General features: G+C 38.5%; 1 long non-coding RNA gene across 1 annotated transcript in view; it reads left to right on the top strand.

Moving 5' to 3' along the window:
• Positions 1 to 1570: 1570 nt before the first annotated feature.
• LOC134292370 (uncharacterized) overlaps positions 1571 to 11466 on the top strand; it is a 32356-nt gene continuing 22460 nt past the window's right edge. The window contains exon 1 of the long non-coding RNA XR_009999610.1: positions 1571 to 2126. This is a non-coding gene — a long non-coding RNA (uncharacterized LOC134292370). The remainder of the gene's footprint in view (positions 2127 to 11466) is intronic.

Raw genomic sequence — 11466 nt, 5'->3', positions numbered from 1 at the left:
AACCTATTAAATACCAAGGTTCTGCTGTACATTCATTTATTCAGTTCTTCAGATGTAAATGAGGCATTGTTTGTATTTGGGAGTGCATCTACATTGAAGGATTAATGGGGTTTGATACCACTTTAATTGTCATGACTCAAAGCAGTGGAATCATGGCTGTTGTTGTTTTACAAAGGCTTTACTCTTCTCTGTAAAAGAAGGCTGATGCCTCCCCAATCTACAAATTCCAGCATTCCATAGCATTGATCCATGGCAGTTAAAGTAGGTATAAACTGCTTTAATTTTACATCTCCGGATATATTCATTGGAGAAAAATAGTTTGAAGGAAAAAAAATGCAAGAATATTGTTTCTTTCACAAAACCCATTGTTTGTGAACAAAACCTTGTGCCGGCAACACTGCTGATGGCGGTTCAAATCAAGGTGAGCTCCCATCTGTCTGCTCCAGCTTCCCATGTGGGAACATGAGAGAAGCTTCACACAGGATGGGTACCCCTGGGCAACGTCCTTGCAGACAGCCAATTCTCTCACACCAGCAGTGACTTGCAGTTTCTCAAGTTGCTCCTGACATGGAAAAAAACTGCCACATCTTGCTACAAAATTTCATAACCAAAAATAGGTAAAAAAATAAGAGATTGTATCCTGAATTCTAATTTTTCTTGTTCTTACTTATCAAAATTGAGCTGCTGGGTGAAGCATTAAAATTATACATCCCAAGCAGAAAAGATGAAAGTTGCAAATATTATTTGACTACTTGCATTCAAGGGAACAAGAGATGTCATTGGCACATTGCCTTAGTTGTGTGCTAATATAAAGTTAAGAATATTTTGAATTTTTCACTGAAATTATTTTAAAAAATGTTTAGAGGGTGAAAGGTAAAAGAAAAAGTTGCAATTCTATCTGAGATTTGGAGGAATCTGAACTTATAGATTCTATTGATTTAAATGGAGCTAGCAATAGAGTAGACAACTGTTTATTAATGCTAGAAAGGAGAGTAAGCCTAGCCTTTTGAGTTGTAGTGAAGGTTCTAAAATGATTTGAAGTATTTGGCTAAATGCAATAGTCCTCGGCTTGCTTTGCTTCAGGAACTTATCTTTTGCTTGTTGACATTTCAGCATACACTGGTTGGCAGGACTGTCATTTTTCACTTGGCTAAATAACATCTCTTGAAAGGACAGTGAGAGATAATATTTTCTTCAGCAGCAGCACATGACATTGAGAAATACAAGAGCAGATACAACAATGTGCTTTGTTAGGTGGTGCTTTCAGTTTGCTTCCTATACTTGTATACATGAAAATTGTAGGAGAAAACATGAAACATGTTGTTTATAAAAAGATAAAACCACTAAGCCACTTTAGAGGGGGATTCTTGTGTTTTTACTCCCATTATCACAACATAACTGGGATGTATGGACCCTGAGGGTAACCAAAAATATATATATATTTTCGTGTCAGGAGCGACTTGAGAAACTGCAAGTCGCTTCTAGTGTGAGAGAATTGGCTATCTGCCCAGCTTGTACTGAAGAGTGCTGATGCCTCACCAAACTACAAATCCCATGATTCCATACCATCGAGCCATGGCAATTAAGATGGTATCAAACAGGATTAATTCTACAGTGTAGATGTATCCAGAGTGGATATTAAGAGAACCAGCTGGGCAATGAGAACAAGGAAAATGACCTGATGTAATACCCAAAGTCTGCATATATAATAAGATGAAGTAGTAGGCTATTGATATATATAGGATTGCATCTATATTTAGACATAATTGTAAATAAGTCCTACTTATACTTGTAGGTAAAGGTAAAGCTTTCCTCTTGACATCAAGTCTAGTCGAGTCTGTGGGATGGTTCTCATCTCCAGTTCTAAGCCAAAAAGCCAACGTTGTGCGTAGACACCTCCAAGGTCATGTGGCCGGCATGACTGCATGGAACACTGTTACTTTCCCACCTAAGCAGTACCTATTTATCTACTCACATTTGCATGTTTTTGAACTGCTAGGTTGGCAGAAGCTGGGGCAAACAGCGGGAGCTCACAACATCCTGCAGATTCGAACTGCCAATCTTCCAGTCAGAAAGCTCTGCAGCTTAGTGGTTCAACCCGCTGCACCATCGAGGTCCCTGTACATGTAAGTATGACTAAATAAACATCCAATTCATTGTTGTCTTTTTTTGTTTTGGTGATGTTTATGTGTCAATATGACCAACATCGGACATCTTCTCCTTTATTATATAAGCATTTTTGCCTCTTCTTCACTTTCTCTTTTCAGACTGATCCTTCCTCATTAATTCCAGGATTCACCCTGTCATTTGCATACCTACATTTTAATTCCTGGTTGTGTGACATACTGAACCCATACAGCTTAACTGTGTACAGGCGGTGGATGGTGATAGTATACTGGTGCCTTGGGCCCACAATTGCCTAATGAGGGACAAAATTCTTCATTTGTCGCTTCTGGGATCATTTCTCTTCATTGTGTTCCCTGCAATTAGAGTATTTATACGCCATGCTGCTTAACACAGCAGGGATCAGGGGCTCCCAAAACACTCTCCAGAGCCTTGGCACAGAAGTAATTAATTACGGATCAAACTGTGCCCTTGGCAAACAGAACCAAGCAGGAACACAGAGATATTTGGTAGAAAAAGAAATGTCAGACATTCCCACCCTGAGCTATTCATATGGGTTTGGGGTTTTCTGTTTTTGCTTTTGGACTAACGCTTCTACAGAAGCTTTATTTAGTATTTATTCCTAGATTTAATGCTCAATTTAAATTGTAATCACAATGCTGATAATACTTTTAAAAAGTAGCCTCTTCAGTGAAATGCCACTGATTTTGAATATATGCTGTACTTGTCCAAAATATAGTAAAATTAGTCATTTTTTACTTAAAATAGTTAGTGAAGAACTTTTATGAGAAGTCATGGTTTCTACACCTCCTGACTAAGTTGCAAGTTAAATCAGCCTTTTGAAACTTTGACTGAATCTACTCTGCCATATAATGCTGTTTCATTATTATTATGCATATTGTATTGTTTTTATCATGTTGGAAACTGCCCTGATATAAATAAAGTTGTTGTTGTTGTTGTTGTTGTTGTTATTATTATTATCATTATTATTATTATTATTATTATTATTATTATTATTATTTCAGAATGCAGATTAGCCCTATTGAACTGCATGATATGGCAATGTAGATTTATATAATCCAGTTCAATGCAGTTAATTTGCCTTTTGAAACTGCACTATATGGCAATGCAGATCCAGCCCTCATGTTTCATTATTTGGTCAAAATTAAAGCTTTTAGCATTCCTTACCTTTGGCCATGCTGGCTGGAGTTGATGAAAGTTGAAGTCTAAATTATAATGACCATGAAATTGAAGGAAGGTGATGAAGATATTGGGCAATGGCATCCATGGAGCACGTGGATATGTCCTGCAAACCTCTTTAAACTCCTAAGCAGATCTCAGTGTTTTTAATGGCTATACTACAGAGAAGAAGAACTTGGTCTGTTGTTTCCAAGCGTAGCTATTGAGTCAATATAGACCATGAAGTTCATATTCCCTGCAAAATTATGATTATCCCTTTTCCGGCACTATGTCCCTTCTTTTTCTTTGTCATCATAGGGACCTTCCACACAGCCATATAACCCACAATATAAAGGCTGAAAATCCCACAAGATCTGCTTTGAACTGAGATATCTTGAGTCCAAACTGCCATTTATTCCAATTCAAAGCAGATAATGTGGGATTTTATTCAGCTGTGTGGAAGAGCCATAGTCCTTTTTCCAGATTTTCTCCCAGATCCTTCATATCTCTACACAAACCTAATCCACCATTTGTTCTTATGCTTTCAAAATCCAGAACATGATTTCACTTACCTGATTTGAGTCTGTATAATGTTTTACAGCACTACATCCTATATATTAGTCCCAAGTATGCATGCAGCTATAGATCTAGAGAAGACCAATTGAATCAATGGGATTTAGATGAGTTTGATAACTGTTTCCTCAAGACCTTTTCATGAAGCAGGAATTGACCTTTCCAAATAGCCATTACATATCCAAGAGAAATGCCTGAACCATAGGGGTGCAGGATAAGTCAACCAAAGTGCAGTTGGCTAATGCCAGAATGATATATTTTAAAAGGCTGGTGACTTTGCTTAGAAATCAGGCCTCCCATATAATATCTTAAAATTCTGAGAGTGCCTTGGACCACAAGAAGATCAAACCAGTCCATCCTCCAAGAAATAATGCCCGGCTGTTCACTGGATGGAAGGATATTAGAGGCAAAGATGAAGTACTTGGCCACATAATGAGAAGTCAGGAAAGCTTGGGGAAGATAATGATGCTGGGGGAAATGGAAGGAAAAAGGAAGAGGGGCCGACCAAGGGCAAGATGGATGGATGGTATCCTTGAAGTAACTAGCTTGGCCTTGAAGGAGCTGGGGGTGGCCACGGCCAACAGGAAATTCTGGTATGGGCTGGTCCATCAGGTCACAAAGAGTCTGAAGCGATTGAACAAATAAAAAACCCAAAAAAAATCCCTTACATTTATATCCACTGACAATTAAAAATCCTTTGAGGTGAGATAACTAGAGACTGTGAGGGTTTGTAAAAGAGGCACCATGATGTGGTGAGTTGACTGGAAAGGGCATGTGGCAACAGCTGATTGACTGAGCCAGTCAGGAGCCAGAATTCTGATTGGCTGCTGCCTCTAGCTTAGAGCTGAGGCAAACGGTTTTAACTGCCACTTTCATCTCGGAGGGAAAGGAGAGCAGTTGACTGAAAATGGTCAGGGAGGAAATGGCTGCCATACTCTCCGAAACCTGATTATTTATAAGGCAAATGAGGCATATTTAAAGAGACTGTTTATTCACTATGTTCTCTGTGTTAATTCAGAAAGACTGTTATATATATTGTTGCCCTGTTTGAGCTTTTGAACTGAAGTAAAGATATTGTTACTTGTTGCACAAGCCTGAGTGACATTTTATTATACTGCAGAGTTTCTCGTGATTCAGAAACTGTGCTAAAGCTTTTATTTATTTATTTCTACAACCATCAACAGAGATCCCAGCAGCCATCTCTGTTAACTACAGATCAGAATCCAGGTTCAATTAGATTGCTACTATCTACTTTCAAATAATTTACTTTTTGGACCAGAATTCCCAGGACCCCCAGAAACCCTGGTCAGTGACCATAACTTGTTAGAAATTCTGGGAGTTTTCATACAAAACAGCAATGATTTCGGATGATAGCAGAAACTGATTGAGGAAAATGTGCTCTGAATATGTTCAAAATGCCTTCATGAGCCAGTAGTTAGCTACCCATGGGTTTTGTGTTAGAGGGTCAGGGTTTAATATCACTTCCAAGTGGTATTAAACACTTCTGTTTTCCTCTTTTTATTGCCTTTTTTCTACTATATCTTTCCCCTTCTGTACCATAAATTTTTATGGTGATCAATTATACTGTTATTAATAGTGCATTTTATTACATTAGAACGGCATATCCTCTGCCATTCTGTTTGTTCTTTTTTTTTTTTAAAAAAAAAAAGAAAGATAGGAAATGAAGCAATTCAGAGGGGAAAGCATTATGCACCCCAAAGCTCAGGATTGAATCAAATCTTAAAATCTGTGAACTGCCTTTTCTTGGTGTACTCCTTGAAGTGATTTTTGTTAGTCTGTTAAAAAGGAAATGTGATGGTATATTCAAAGGGGAAATTCAGGTATAGTAACAAAAGGCCTGTGCTTCTTTTGCTTGTAATGGTAGTAAATGACTTCATCTCTTTGAAGTGACTTTAAAAGATTAGCACTCGTAGATTATTTATTAACTCTTAGAGAATGTATTTCCAGGAATGGAAACAATCTATTGCATCAATGTCTTGTTTCCAAACTGAACTGGTTTAATTAATGGGAAGTATACAACCGTTTGAAACTCATGTCTACAGAACACTACTACTGAATTGTGGCATTCCTTTTAGAACAACTTCTTTTACAGTATTGTTAATACTGGGGATCATAACAGTAGATTCTGTTTGTGACGGGTTGCAAACAGAAAGTCAAACTGAAATGAAATTGTTTGGCAGAACTGTTAAAAGCAGAAAAGGACAATAAAAATGATCAAAGGAATGAAGCAAATTCCCCCTATAAGGAAAGGTTATAGTGTTGTTTAACAGTGGATTATGCTGCTTGGAAGTGTGGTGGACTCTCCATGTTTGGAGATTTCAAAATGAGCTAGATCTCTGTTGGGAATGTTTTGATTCTTGCATGGCAGGGGATTGGACTGGTTGGCCCTTAGGGATCTCTTTCAACTCTGTGCTTCTGTGTCTGGGGCTGTTTTGATTTGTTAAGAGTCAGTTATGGGCAGGAAGAACAGAGTTATATAGAATTATGGAAGGTATAGTTTAGAATAAGTTATTATATGCTGTGTCCAAACTGGAAACAGCATATTATTTGAGAACACAGAAATGCTGGACCACTCTAACAACCACCAAGTCAGACTACACAAGAAGCCATTGAAATCCATAAGCATGTGGACAATTTCAACAGAAAGGAGGAAAGCATGTAAATGAACACAATCTGGCTACCGGTATTAAAAAACTCTAAAATCAGGACAGTAAATAAAGAACAACACTCAGAAAACAGGGGAATTCCAGACAAGAAACAATCAGGGTCAGCTAATCACCTCCCAACAAAGGATTCCCCCAGGCAGTAAGCAGTCAGGCTTTGAAGCTGTAAGGCTTTTCAATGCTAATCAAGGTGGCCAATTGCAACATTCACACTTGCCTCAAACAAGAGTTCTTTTCCCCACCCTGGACATTCCACAGATGTATAAACCCCACTTGCCTAGTTTCCAACGGACCTCACAATGTCTGAGGATGATGTGGGCGAAATGTCAAGAGAAAATGCTTCTGGAATATAGCAATACAGCCCGGAAAACTCACAGCAACCCTATAATAAGTTTATCATCTGAACTGACCCGTTCCTGCAACAATGGTATCTGGTATCTGATAAATGATTTTAAAATGTTTATTTATGTTTTATTTTAAAGTTGGTTCTATTGTTTATTGTTTATGATGGTTGATTTGTATTGTTTTAAAATGTTGTGAGTCTCTTTAGGTCCCATTTAGGGAGAAATGCAGGATATAAATAAAGAATTATTATTATTATTATTATTATTATTATTATTATTATTATTATTATTATTATTATTATTATTTGGAATGCAACAAGATAAGTCCACAGCAGACACTCTGTTGGCTGTTGTATTGGATCACATGTCGGACACTTCCCAAGTGTCTAGGACTGTGTGATGTATCGGCGAATAATGTGTGCAGATCCCAGTAAGGTGGCCTTCTGCAGCTGGCAGATGGCAATTTTGTCAGCACCAATGTATTTAAGTTCAGGCCTAGGCCTTTAGGCATTGCACCCAATGTGCCGATCACCACTGAGACCACCTTGACGGGCTTGTGCCAGAGTCTTTGCAATTCGATCTTTAAATCCTCATATTGTGTCAACTTTTCCAGTTGTTTCTCTTCAATCCTGCTGTCACCTGGGATTGCAACACTGACAATCCATACTTTGTTTTTTAACACGATCGTGAGGTCAGGAGTATTGTGCTCCAAAACTCTGTATGAATGTGTTGTTGTTATTATTATTATTATTATTATTATTATTATTATTTTATGACACAGCAAACAAGATAGATATGCTGGATTTCGTATCACAAAATCACAAGTCGAACACGTCCCAAGTGTCTAGGACTGTGTAATGTATTTTCGGATGATGCGCGCAGATCCCAGTAGGGTGGCCTTTTGCAGTTGGGAGATCGTAATTTTGTCAATGTCTATTGTTTCCAAATGCCAGCTGAGATCTTATGGCACAGCACCCAGTTATTATTATTATTATTATTATTATTATTATTATTATTATTATTAGGTATGGGAAAAAGAGATGTGAAAAAGCTCTTTCTCTCCACACAATACTAAAACTCGAGGTCACTCACAAGCGGTGAATAGGAGAGTCAAGTAAAATCAATGGTAGGAGATTCAGATAAGCCTAACCTTAAAAGCACCTGATTCTATCCTATCCTATCTTGGAAGTTAAGTAGGGTCAACTCTGATTAGTACCTTGCTGGGAAACTACCAAAGAATGCTATGTGGTGTGGAAGATCCAAATAAAGACGGCAATGGATTCAGCCCCTTGAAATGGTCCTTTGAAGGTGCAGTCCATTTGCTTTGCCAATAACATAAATGTCAGCAGCTACCATTGGCTCCAAAGTCAATCTCTCGAACCTCCAAGTAGGGCTGAGAAAGGTCTGTAAAGGCTCAAGAGCTCAGAGTTGCTGCTCAACCTGGTGCCCACCAGATGTGCTAACTTCCATCTTCCCAGCCATCATGTCCATTGTTGTATCCTGAAAAAGAAGCAATGTTATAGCCACGAACGTGTGTGAGATATATGCACATACTCTCTCACACAAACACACACAATCTTCATTACTCATAACAGCAGCACAAATCATTCTTGTGAACATTCTGTTTCTGTGGATCTCAGTCTGGAAACACATGGGGAAAGCTTGGGGGAATTATTTTTGTGTAGTGAATTCTGCAGTTGCAGTTTTTAGACTTGAGTACGCTTGAGATCTTTTGAAAAGCTGATGATTCTGTGAAAAAAAAAAGAGGAGGAAAAAAAGATGAGCTGTTGCTAATGTAAGCTCCACTGTACATTGCCAGATAATTTGCTTTGACAGTATGTTGTCTCAGTGGGGGGGGAAATCTTACTACCATAGCTTACTGTAACCTTGAAAATCTAATTAGGATTCAAGCTATCACACATAAAGCCTGGTAAGAAAGAATTTGGAGAGAACTAAAATTAAAGCAACCAATGTTGACCTTTTCAAAAATTCCCAAATGTAAATCCGTCTTTAGAACTATGACTTATTTAAGAAGGAGAGAGGCTGGGATCTGGCTGTGAGGAGATGGGAAAGAAGAGATGGCATATTCTGAGGGTTGATTTTAAAACCCAGAATGTTAAGAAGGAATATATATATATGAATATATATATATATACACACACACACACACCACACTATCAAAAGGCAGTCTCCTATTAACCTTTCCTATGTTTTGCTTCAGTGCTGAATAGTACATTTTGGAACAGGTAGGTCTCCCAGGGTTTTTTTTTTTCAAGATTTTCCCACCAGTGATGTGTAATGAGCTTTTGATGAAGAATAAAACTAGACCGTGAGGATCCCAATTGCCTTTGAATTCCACTCATCACTAATTATGCTGAAATCAAATTAAAAAGCTACTGCAGACAGAGGACCATGGCTCTTGGTTACATACATTGCAACCACAATATGATGTTTCTAGCATTAAGAATATCAAAATTAGCAATATTATTTTTGGTATCAAATGTAGTTACATGTGCTGCATAGATATGTCAAATGGAAAGATTGACATAATATTCAGAAATATATACAGAAGAAAAAGGAAACTTTTGTATTATTCCTCCTCTCCCCAGCCCCTAAATGGCAGATGATGAATAAAATTGACATTTCTCCATCAAGCATATTTATGTAGTTAGTTACCATGCCGGTCACATGACCTTGGAGGTGTCTATGGACAATGCCAGCTCTTCAGCTTAGACACGGAGATGAGCACCAACCCCCAGAGTCAGACATGACTGGACTTAACGTCAGGGGAAACCTTTACCTTTAGTTACCATGCCATTGCTATTAATTGCATAAGCCGTGGATCAACCAACTTGCATCATGAATCCTTTTCATGTACACTCCAGAGCAGTGGTTCTCACTGTGCTTTTTTCCACATATGGAGCAAGAAATGTAAGCTGGGTTCAAGAAAGGAAGAGACATTAGGGATCATATTACAAACATACACTGAATAATGGGACACACCAAAGAATTTCAAAATCAGCCTGTGCTTTATAGATTCTAGTAAAGCTTTTGATTGTGTAGATCATGAAAAACTATGGATCACTCCTAAAGAAATAGGCATGCCACGGCATTTAATTGTCCTGAGGTGTGACCTGTGCTTAGGTTACTCACGACAAGAGGCAACTGTCAAAACAGACTATAGAGAAATGTCTCTATGCTGAGATTCTGCAGCAAAAAATATAGCTACAGAGACTACTGATGCTTGCCCCTTTTCCAGTAGGAAAAGAGCAGAACGTGTCTCCCTCATCTCCTTGCTGCTGAGCAACAAGGAAATTGCTTCAAAGGTGTGTGAGCAACCTATGGAATGTTACATGGTTGGAAGACACTTCTGATATATGCAACAACCATCAAATGAATTCTGATGCCATAAGTCAGATGCATGGTATTTTAACTCATGAATAGAATGCCGGCCAATATCTTGAACATATGGGGCTTCCCTAACTCTTCCAAGATGGCAAACACACACATATGTAGATATGGAAATGTGGGCCAAGGCAGCTGCCTATGTTTTGGGATACTTCTAGGATGTTACATTATGGAGACTGGAATGACAAGTGCTTGCAAACATATCTGTGTAAGAGTAGAATTCGGTCCCCAAATCTGTCAATCAGATAATTGACATATTTGGAGGCCACATTTTACGCTTTTGCTTCCATTTTCCACTTGATTTTTTTTTTTTTTAGTTTCTCAAGCATATTCCCCACCTCAAGGCAGCCAGTATTAACTATCCAATCCAGTGCAGCTACCCTGGCAGTGAGCATATCTTTATATTCCCTCTCCCTTTCCCCAAACCATTCATACTTAGAGCCTGGACAAAAGATTTCTTATTACAGTGAAGACAATAGCAGATTAAATAGGATGAACCCAACGGCTCTCCTCCTCCTAAAGTTATCCCCAGAGGTAAACATACTATGTTGCTATGGAAGCTGCGGCAGTGCTGGCCACGTAACTAAGGCTGACAGACTGCTTGCGTGTGGGTGGCTGTCTTCTTTCCAGCTGTGACCGGCTGAATTATATCACCTGTCCCGCTTGATATATTAGGATATGCCCAAGCTCAAGATGCATGTTGTGGCAATAGGGAAATTAATGTCCACCACTGGAGGCAATTAATAATGATTAGGAGCAAAACAGCAGGGTTAAATCTGTGCATTTAACAAAGTGTTCATACAGGGTTTTTTGGACTATATTTCAGCCTGGGAGTTCTTCAGAATTCCTGGGATTTGTTGTGTCTAGGGGTTAGTTAAGGCTTCGGGACAATCATATTAATTATTGGGTATATTTAGCTCAAATGTCACCGTTGCCCCAGCAAGACAAATTTATCCACTGCTTAGCTTCCATGGGAGCTTTTATACACACAAATATTCTGCAGAAGAATCCAGGGAATTCTACAAATGTATTCTGTTTGCAGTTGTAGCCACTTCGCAGTTCATGGCTATTTATTTAGTTATTTCTCACATTTATATCCCGCCCTTCTCACCCGAAAGGACTCAGGGCGGCTTACAGTAATGGCAGCAATTCGA

This window comes from Anolis carolinensis, chromosome 6 (assembly GCF_035594765.1).
Source record: "Anolis carolinensis isolate JA03-04 chromosome 6, rAnoCar3.1.pri, whole genome shotgun sequence".
In the NCBI taxonomy this organism is placed as follows: domain Eukaryota; kingdom Metazoa; phylum Chordata; class Lepidosauria; order Squamata; family Dactyloidae; genus Anolis; species Anolis carolinensis.
The sequence above is the reverse complement of the archived record's forward strand: the minus strand, read 5'-3'. Positions and strand labels throughout refer to the sequence as shown.